The sequence below is a fragment of the Falco peregrinus genome, chromosome 5 (genome assembly GCF_023634155.1).
Source record: "Falco peregrinus isolate bFalPer1 chromosome 5, bFalPer1.pri, whole genome shotgun sequence".
Taxonomy (NCBI): domain Eukaryota; kingdom Metazoa; phylum Chordata; class Aves; order Falconiformes; family Falconidae; genus Falco; species Falco peregrinus.
The window spans coordinates 31978809-31989817 of NC_073725.1; the positions used below are offsets into that span (position 1 = coordinate 31978809).

At 44.4% G+C, this 11009-nt stretch overlaps 1 protein-coding gene across 3 annotated transcripts in view; it reads right to left on the reverse strand.

Moving 5' to 3' along the window:
- HDAC9 (histone deacetylase 9) overlaps positions 1 to 3877 on the reverse strand; it is a 485158-nt gene extending 481281 nt beyond the window's left edge. The window contains exon 1 of one of the 3 annotated variants that reach the window (XM_055803475.1): positions 3629 to 3877. The gene's annotated coding sequence lies outside the window, so the exon portion shown is untranslated. The remainder of the gene's footprint in view (positions 1 to 3628) is intronic. The other 2 variants (XM_055803474.1, XM_055803473.1) reach the window with 2 other exon arrangements.
- Between the last annotated feature and the right edge of the window lie 7132 nt (positions 3878 to 11009).

Genomic DNA, 11009 nt, shown 5'->3' on the forward strand with positions numbered 1-11009 from the left:
ATATATTGCATAAAAATAAAGAAGTTTGGGTATGTCCTCACAGGAAAGTTAGATCATAACTTGTAGCTGAAAAGATTTTAAGATGGCCCCAAACTAATGAATATTATTTCTGAAAAGTAGTTAAACACTGTTTTGCTGTAATTTTTAAGCTGCCTGAAGATGAAGCTATAGATTAGCACATACGAATAAACTTCATAATACTATAAAAGTTGCAATAATAAAGTCAACACTAGTGCAGTCTTACCTGGCATGCACTGACATTCACAATGTAATGCATTCATTCCAAGTAAGTTACATCAAATATGGGATAAATTCTTTGGTCATATATGATCTTCCTAACCTAAAAACCCAAAACAAAAAGCAGCAAATGAAAGGTGATTTTGTCAAGTACTGTTAGCTCTACATTGCCTTACTAACATACCAGTTTCAGTAAACAATCTAACCTTAAGTGATTCAGGATGCAACTTTCTCTGAAAAAAACATGCTTTCTTCTCTGGCAATCATTACTGAAACCTTGAAGCATGACAATCTTTTATCATGGAATGGTCCAGCATTCAGCCTTTACAAAGCATGTCTTTACATCTTAAAATAAACTCATCAAATGTATTATGTACTTTCCTACTTGAATGCAACAACTGAAAGAACGTTTTCTTACACTCTTGGAGAGACTGGAAAACTGATACATTCTCTTTTAACTTTAATTCTACGGAAAGTTAATTTCACGTGAACAGTATGCATATAAGGCATAATATACAACCCTCAGCAAATCTGGCCCAAACCTCTTCTGTAAAAGGCAAAAAGCCCTCACTCCTGAAATATACCAAACTCTCTCAGCTAACGATTCAGCTAGGACTACACTGTAAACCAGAAGTACTTTCTATTGCTGTTTGTATACACATACCCTAAGTAGCTTTAAAGTAGCTAGTATGAATACTGATGGATACAAAATAGCAATAGTACACCCAGTCTAGTAAATACATGCTTTAATTTACTATTTTGGAGATTACTAGGCTACATCCCAACATTTTTGTCATTTTTAATTGGCTATAGTCAGTCACACACAACAGGATTTGAATATTTTCAAAACTCCATTTCTCCTATTAAGCATTAGCTGAATACTCAGAAATAACTACTTAAACTACATTTAGTCACCCTCAGCATTCATGGTAATTCATACTGGGATTCATTTCATTTTCATGATGGATAAACATGAATTTGATCCATATTTTCAGTATATAAAAATTTCAACAGCAACTTCTATGAGATTATCTCAGGCAGTGAGATAAACAACTGAAAATTATTTTCCACTTTAAATGGTTTTTAGAAAGTACATAGTTTTTATAACTGAACCTCTTCTTAATGTTATTGTCTATTAAGAAATCAGAAAATATATATACCACTCAATCACAGTATTATCTTTTTTTCCCCAGAAAAATCCTAGTAGGAGCAGCTGCACTAGATGAAGCGTGTACTAGGACTTTCAGCAGTGAAGACACTATTTCATTTTTATTTTTAAACTGCTCTGGGCACAGAAACATGGTGGTAAACAGAAGATACACAACAGCTTATAAACTAGTATTCCCGTTTCATCCTGGAGACTGCGCTTCATTTGTGGAAAAGCAGGTTAATGGAAAACCAAACACTGCTGTTTTCAGAATTGGCATTTTAATGTCAGGTTGAAAATATTTGGGTGTATTACACATTGACATTGACTTTGCTACCAGAATACACAGGAATCTGACACTGAGAACACTGTTTTGGGCAGGCTTAAGTAACTATGGTGCTGTACTTGCATCAGCTTGGTCACCATGAAGTATAATGGCGTGGTTTTATCTTTTTCAGAATTCTCAACTGACAATGACATTTTCATACAAAAGAGAGCTATTTCAGTATTTATATGATGAAGTTGGCACCACTGGTAGGTAAATATGACTGACTGCAGCTTTTGTCTGGGGCGATGACATGTTTTTTCCCAACGTTTTGTGTCACACCTCTGCCACTGTAATGAAAAAGAAGGGTTAGAATAATGTATCATTTGTATCATTGATGGTGGAAAGTTATATATAGTTGAGACCTATCTATTTTATACAAATAACAATGCAACTTAGCTGTATGAAGGGATGGAATTGCCTTCCAATACCGCTCCAGTACCATGACAGAGAACAAGCCTGCACTTCCCTCTGAACAAAGCAGGTGCTCTGGGTACAAAACATACGTGGGCTGGGACCACTGATACAAGAATGCATTGGACATGAAAGAAAATTTAGAAACTGTCAAAAAAAGATCAATTTAAATATCTTCAATAGATCTAGGATGCTGTTGGGGAACTGGGGCTGGGGGCGGGTAGGAGAGGGCATTTGAAAAACCTTAATGTGAAATACCGTCCTTTTTTGTTCATGAGTTCTCAGCAGAGTTTACAGGCCTTTGTGAGCTTGCAAATTAAATCCTGAATAACTGTCACAAAACTATTCTTCTGTCCCAGAAAACAAGATGTCATGGAACTAAAGCTGACAATACTGAAAGACAGATAGGTTTAAAATTCCTCGGCTTCTGTGTCGATACTTGTTCCGTGTTGTTTGTGACAGGACTTCTCAACACCTTTTGCATCAGCAAAGAACACTCATGCATTTTCATATGTCAAAAGGTCTCCGCAATTCGCTTTGCTACTTCTTTCTCAATGTTCGGCTTGTTTTAAGTATTTCTCCCCTCTTAAATTCTCGCGTAGTTTAACAGCATTTTTAGACCCCTTCGGAGCACTTTGAAATACAAACTGCCGTGAGCTCTGTGTAAATCTTCCCCAGATGAATACCCATTTCGTGCATTACAAGTAATACCTGCTTTTTTTCTGTAACAGTGATAAGCACGAATGATTACCGACTGCTGTTACATTCCATTTCAGATTACAACTCAGACATTTTAGGTGAGTCGGAACAACTGCACCCGTATCGGAAACTGCCCGTGCGCTGCCCCGCGCCGCTGAGCCGCCCCCCGGGATGCACACACCGCTGGGCCACCCAAAGCACGGGCACACGGAGCTCCGGCCGCGCACCGGCCCGGGATGCGCCCGCACCGGCCCTGCGGCGCCGCCGCCCCAGGCAGCCGCCACCCCGGCCCGGCGGGGAGCCCCAGGGGAGCGCCCCGCCGCTCGGCCCCGCTCCCACCTGTTCGGCCCCCAGCGGGGGGCTCTCCCCGCTCCCCAGCCGGCCGCGGGGTGCTCGCAGCGTCCTCCCCGCCCGCTGGGGCTCCGGCAACCGGCCCCGCCAGCCCCCGGGCTTGCCTGGGTGGCCCCGGCACCCGCGCGACACGGCCGCGGCCCCGCAGAGGAGGGGGTCGCACAGGGACCCCCTCCCGGGCCCGTTAACGCGCACACACGCCGGGCAGGGCAGGCGCACCGGGAACCCCTCCGCCACTCACGCTCCCGCGAAACGAAACTTGCCGGGGGGCGGCCGCCCCCACCCGCCCTGACACGGCCCAACTTCCCGAAACCTTCCCAAAGGTCCCGAAAAATCCACCCCGGCAAGTCCAGGACAGCGGCCGGGCGGCGGGACGGGCCGGCCCCACGGCCCCGCGCTGGCTGCCGCCGCGGCCGGGCAGAGCGGAGCGGAGTGGGGCAGCCGGCGCCACTCACCTTCCCGCGCCTCCGCCTTATCTCTTCGCTCGCGGGCTGCAACTTCCAGTCCTCCCCCCAGCTGCCATCTTCCACCGGGGCGGCAGGGGAGGGTGCGGAGCGGGAAGGAAAAGTTGCGGCGGCTGCCGCGGGGACTAGGTGGCCATAGCGCCGGCGGGCGGCGGAGCCGGCACGGGCGAGCCTGCACCGTGCGCGGCGGGCGGGCCGCGGGGCGGGGCGGCGGCAGCTGCCGGCGAGGGGCTGCGCGCTGCGATCGCAGCCCGTGGCGACGCGAGGAGGATTTACTAAAAATAGCCGCCCGGCTCGGCTCGGCTCGGCGGGGGGGTGGCGGGGGGAGGCCGCCGGGTTGCTCCGCGCTCCCCGCGGCGGCCGCTGGGGGCCGAGCGGGCCGGGCCGGGCCGCGGTGAGCACGGCGCCGTGCGCGGGCAGAGCGGCAGGGAGGCGCCCCGGGGGCGAAACCCGAGGGAACCCGCGGGGTTGCGGCTTCCCAGGCCCGGCGGCCCGGGCCGCGCGGGGTCTGGCAGTTCTGTGGCCGCAGCGGCCCGCGGGGGGGCGGCGGTGCCCAGACCCCCGCCCGGCCCTTGCCTCCCCCCCCCCCGCCTCAGGGCTCCGCGGCCGCGCACGGCGGCCTCTGGCGGGCGGCAGGGCTCCGCCGCCGGCCCGGGAAGCCAGGGCCGGCATGTCGCCCCCGCCGGGCCGGGCCTAGGCCCCGCGGCGCTTCACCGCCTCCCCGCGGCGCTGGCTGGCGGCCGCTTGCGGCGGAGCCGCTCGGTTGTTTCGCGCCCCTTGCCAGCCTTGCCACCGGTAACCTCTCAGCCCTCGGGAGGGAATTGCACCGGCCTGTCACCCGCCCCCCGCCAGCGAAGGGACAGGGCTTCTGGGACCCGATCGTGGGCCCTCCGCGGCGATCCGGCGGGCGGCATTAGGGCACGCATCTGGGACCGCGCCGGCCGCGGCTTCCGCCAGGGCTCTGGCGTTCGGCACGGGGAGAGTGTACCGGCTGCCGTGCGGCCCTCGGTGGTGTTGCTGCTCCCTCGGGCTGTCACGTCCCGAGGTGACTGCACGTCTCTCTAGTGCAGCTCTCCCCTTGGGGTCTTTGGATCAGTCTTGGCGTGTCTTAGTATCTTCAGCTAGAGGATGTCCATCTTTCTGCACCCACGTTGGGTCTCTTTCATAATGACTAACAGGCTCGAGAATTCTCTTTTCCTAGTACGGTTTTATGCAGAACATGAAGCACTTTAGTCTATGGAATCTGTCCTAACCACATTTATTCGTAATATAAATTCATAGATAAATGTCTTCATTACTTGGAAGAGAAGGGAGTATCTCCTTTTATCTCTCCCCTTATGGGTAAAGGTTAGCCTCAAAGCAGTTTAGTTCTTGGAAATCTAAGCAATCAAAAAAAAAAAAATCATTAGCTATCTTCCAGCTAGTGGCTTTGGAATTCACGTTTTTACCATAGAAGTTTCATGGTGTGTTTTATTAGTTTAAAAAAAAATAACATTGATTGTACTTATTCTTTTCACTTTGTTTGTTGTCAGATGTTAGCTTTTCTGAAACAAATGTTTAAAACTGTTGTTTCCAAGAGTGGTGAAGAACTAGTTAAGACTAAAAGGTAAAGCTAGTGGCTAAAGGAAGAGGTTTGGAATTTGGGCCTGAATGTCATTGATTGCTCAAGGGATAAACACACGAAACCTCAACTGTGATAAGCAGTGGTTTTTGTGACCCTCAAAATAAATCTCACTTCTCAAAATTAAAATCAATCTGTGTCTGCGTATATTTCAAGTTGGAGAGGAATCTCATTAGTTTGTTGTGGTTTATGTTTTAGTTTGAGAACTGGTTTCAGTGGTATTGCTGGATGTTCAGTCATGGAGTGCTATGTGACAGATCAAAGTCCAAACTGGCTAATGAAATCACAGAGCACTGTTTCTCTGGCAGGTTGATAGGCTTCAAGCTGATACATACTTTTGTTTCATTATGTACTCTTATTCTCTGTCTACTCAAAGGAAGAGTCATCATTATAATCATATTCTAAAAGACTAGTTACTGTTCTAATGCTATGGTGGGAACTCCAGCATTTTTACTGGAAAATAACAGGGATCTCTGAGACAACTCCATGTTTTGGTTACTGCTGCTCTTGCCCTACTCATTTCCACTCAGTGCTAATAAATACAGTGAAGTGGTGCATAGTGGTAATATTCAGGCAGCCTTTATCTTGCTTTTACTAGGTCTACTGTTGCTATTCCATTACTACATTATCTACTCCTAATCCTACTGACCAAAAAAATGTTTTATAGACTTGACTGGTTTGCTGGAGTGCTGAATATGTGTACCTCATTTCAAATGTAGCATTGCCTATTTTATCACTGTCTTTCTGAATTATTATTACAAACATTTGCTGAAAGTCATGGGGGTGAGAAAAGGATGTGGTATGCCTGCATTATAATTTAGAAGTGTAATTTATAAAACCTGAGATGAGGTGTTGAGATCCTTAAAACATTTCTATCCCTAAAAAGAGACTTGGCATCATCCTTGCAGCTTCTTCTCTGCTACATCGTGAACTGGTGTCTGCTGACCATTAGGGCTATGATGCCCTTCACATACACTCCGATTTACAATAACTGGGTTTTTGATTGAAAAAACCTTGCATATTTATCACACAGAAGATCAGTAAGGTCACGTCTGGGAGAGCCACAAAAAGTTTTGGAAACCACACTGGAACAGAGAAATTGTCTTCCCCGTGGTTCCCCACTTAAGGTTGTGCTTAGTGAAGGCACTAGGAGAAAAATCATAAACTTTCCCCCCTCCCCCCAGTCAAATAAAAACACTGAAAATATTGAAAACATTGAAAAAACTAATACATACAAAGCTCAGTAAAGAATTTCTCACATTGACACGTATTTTAGTATCATTAAGACTGTGGAAAAATAGCTTTCAGAAGTTCCATGCCTTAACTGAGAACTACCTTAGGTATTAAACAAACATTGAGGTATAACAGCTCATCAAGCAGTGAGCAATTCCCCTCCTATGATACCAAAAGGAAACGTGTAGGATGTTCTGTACTGTGTGACTATTAAAATCAAAATGATACTCAGCTATGACCTTTTCCAATCCAGTTCGTAAACCAATGTCTCACAAAAAGTGAAACCCATTGAGATGAACAGAAAGAAACCCTTAACATTTAACAAGACTGATCTGGACTTCTAGCCTACACGTGCTTGTTAACTTGCAAATCTGAATAAGATGGACGTAGTGCTTTGCTTGTCCATGAAAACCATTGAGGAATGAACAAAAGCTGTCTGCCCCATTAGTTGATGTTACATGCCAGCTCTTTGCTGAAACGATCAGTCCTTTTGGGTGTATTTCTGTTCCTCAACTGCCAGACAGCAGATCCTTTTATTATCTCTGACAGTCAAGAGGCTTCAGTTCTTCTTGGGTGTAATCTTGCAACACACCTAGGCTTCTAGTCACATCCAGAGCAGACTAACATGACGTACTCTACAGAGATGATTCGTAAATTCAGCTTGATGTTCAAGGAGGCAGCCACCTGCTTGCTGAGTATGATAAATCAACACCCCAAAACTTAGCTGGGTCTGTTCAAGTTCCTGTCCAGTTTTCAAGGGCTCATGGCTCTGCTCTTTATATGCAAAGCTAAGTTCAAGTCATGCTGTACTTCTCTGTAGAAATCAATACCAACTGCCTCTCATCTGTCACCTATAGGGCTAGATCCTTCCAATACTTCAGACCACTCTTTTTTTTATTATTTAACAGAATTAGTAGACTGACCTACCTAGCATGTTGCACAGATCATCCATGCACCATGTACCTAAAAAATGGGGCCCTTCTAACCAGTGTTGTGCAATTCTTTGTGTATGCTTTATATAAGTATTAATACTTACAAAAGCATTTGCTTTTGCAAATATTTCTATTTTACTAAGAATGTTTACATTAAGTCCTTCTCTAAAATTTTAAGATTTGTCTTCCATAAGAAAAAACCTTGGAGTCTGGGGGGGGGACAGGGTGTAACTTACTTGTGATGTCTGTTAATTTGACTGAGAATTAGTTGAAAGGTCTTTTGGGTAAGACTGCTAGCCTTTTAGTAAGTATCTTGCTCAGTGGCTCATAAACATTAACATTTTGCATGTTTCAAATGGGTATAATTGTTGGTTTTGTTTACAGAAAGTGTTTGCTTTTTTCCTCCAAAAGATCAGCGGTTTAGCTGATCAGTTTTATGCAATTTGTAAATAACCACTTGACTGCTACAGAAGTAGGCAATCTAAATGAATCAACACAGATGCCAACATTTTAAAGATAATAGGGATTTCTGCATTAACATTAAAAAATAATAGTTTTATATATATTTAAATGTCTTATGAAAATATATTTCTCACACACTGTAGATAATGAAATGTGTGATTAGCTCTTTCAGTGCTTGGACTTTAAGGAATGTATACACATACCTACATTTGATGGGACTATTCAGGTGGTTAAAATTAAACATGTTATTACCCCCTTTTTTTAGTGCTAGTGGTTAGCCAGTATTTGGAAATCTGTGGGCTCTTTCTCAGAAACATGATAAAGTGTTTTCTGATCCTGACCTATTTGTCTGCAGAGAATATAAATATATCTTGTTTCCTTGAACACAGTAAGTCATGAAACAAATGACCAGACTGGGCTGCTTGCTTGTAATGCCAAGCCTGCACACAACCATCCTGCAGCATCGCTGTGCCCCCAAAGCCGTTCTTTCACTCACACAAAGCAAAGGTTTTGAAGTGCTAATGCTGTGGTGAACTGTGCAGAACTTGCAATCATTCATGTAAAAAGGGGATCTAAGTATGCGTCTTGGATGTCTTTTGAAAGATTTCCCATTAGCTTTGGACTAACTCGAGCTGAAGTTGAGCCCTGTCCTTGCTTTCATATACTGCCCTTTACTCTTGATCCCAAGTCCTCTTCTGTCCTGACCCTAAACACCTCTGATTATTGTGGTCCTGCCTGCTTTTTTCCCATTTTGTCTCCTGCTGAGATGCCAAATTTTCTACACTTTCTGTTGAAGACATTGCTATGTCTTCTGTTGCACTGATGCAAGTGACCCCTCAGGTGTCCTAACCCTGCTCTGATATCTGACCTTGTCCTTTGCTCGTTCTGAACCAGGCATCCTTCCAAAAGACATCTGATGACAGACTCCAGGAATTGTCGTATCCAGCATCTTGTTCAGGCCAAGCAGCACTTCTGTCACTCTGTGCCCTGTTTACATGTTCCCATTGTATTCTTGCCATTCCCTTGATTTTCTGATGTCCTTGTTTCTCCCTGGCATACGACACACAGTTCCACCAAAGAAAGGAGTGCGTTTCTGTTCACACCTTACTGTACAAATCTCAGCTTACAGGACTGAGCCCCTTTTTCAGCTTTATCGTGCCAATCCACAATTTGGAAGGTAGTTTCTATTCTTTGCCATTACTAAGTTAGCTGGCATTACAGTATTCTTTCACTTACCCTGAATAGAAAATGTTTTTTATCTAAACAAGGATAGATCATTACTAAATCAAGAACTGCCCACAGATCATAAATATATCTAGCTTACAAAATTCCAGATGCACTAGTCTTTGTAAAAAAAGTGCTTAATAATTACAAAAATAAAATGACTGGCATTTGCATCTGGCGTGTCTTATTTGTTCCTCATAATCATTGTTAAAAGGTAAAGAATGTTACAGGTAAATTTCTTCAGTTCCTAACTGAACTACTCTTTTAAAAACAAGGTACATTTGAGAAAAAGAACTCTCTGAGGAACCCTAGCCAGGTCATTAAACCTGACCAAATCGTGCTTGTTTGGGTGGATGATTGCATCTGGTTTTGTCATGTGCTTATTAACCGCATTAGCAGATAATACGTGATTGTGAATGAAAGAATGAACCTGAAATTACACAAATCTTTCTCACTATAATGATTCATCAGGTAGGATTTGTTTCAGCTTTCTGCTTTATCTTTTATTATTATTATTATTATTAACATTATCACATGTTCTGTAGCGATGACAGTCGTGATGGAGAACAGGCAGAAGTGGCTGCTGGGAGCCTCTTGTCGATAAGCTTCGTGCAGGCAGCTTGGGCTGGCCTGATGATGATTCATGGATGATCAAGTGCAACAAACGGCTCCATGTGAATATCTGAGCAATAATTTTCTGGGGGACAAAACAACTCAGCGACATTGTAATTCCTTCCTGTAATTTCTTACTTCTTTTTCTGAAACGTTAATATCCGATGGGTTTCCTTGCTCCCATGGCTTAGTACCAGGGCAATGTGAACAATGAAGCACATAGAAAGAGAGCTTTTCCTGCACAGTTCTCAGCCATGAGGTTGAGAGGTTATCATTGACTTGGTCCTGGCTTTTCCAGCTGAGGTAGATGAGCTGTACTGCAGATGTTTCTGTTGTCTTGATTGACTTCAAGATAGATTCCATTGTCATAGCTGCTACGCTGTCAAACAGATAATTACACAGACATAAGATAGTTTTGTAATAACATTTGATATTAACATTAAGATATATATTTCTTATTATTGATTGACTTCTGTGACTGTGGGAGGCTATTGGTGGAATAGAAATTGACAGACAACTCCCAGGCAGGTGGCGATGGAAGAGATATCCTTAGTCCCCCTTGCCTTTTATGAAATATCATAAATGCAGTATGTGCTCTCTCCACTCGCAAGTATACTGTCAGGCTGCACAGCTCCTCTTTCAACTTAAGGCAGGGCTGCAGGCACCCTGCTATTATCAGTTACTACTTGGTGATAACCTTGTCAGCTTCCTTTTGGTATTCATGTATTATCAACCAAATAACACTAGTTTCTGAAAATGACCGGTTCCATTTACATTTCATAATCTGTTGAAAGGAAAAACGTTTGTGACTAAGTAAGAGAAGGAAGGAGCTGTCAACCCTGTTTTGTGATTACTGCCCACAAATGTTCTCACATTTTGCTTTAAGAAAGTGTTCTGACAAAAATATTAGCACTAATAGTACAGTATGCATATGTTCTCTGAGTATAAATAGTGCAACTTCATCTCATGAGATAGCTCAGGGCTCTATCCAATGACTTTAATGAGGTTTGAGGTTGCTCAGCACCTCACAGCAGGCACTCAGCACACAGGAGGAAGGTGACATGCTAAACTTCTAATGACGTGAGGCACAAAGCACCACCAGTACTTGTCCAAGCCAATGGGAGTCACAGAGCCTTGGTGCCTGCAGCATCAGCCTTTCCTTCTCCAATGAATGTCAAAAAACATTTCTTTCTCTAGCACACTGTATCAGCATCCTCCAACAGACACATCCTACAAACAGCAATCTGTATTGGCATTCTGCTTTCACACAAGAAATGAAACTCATTTG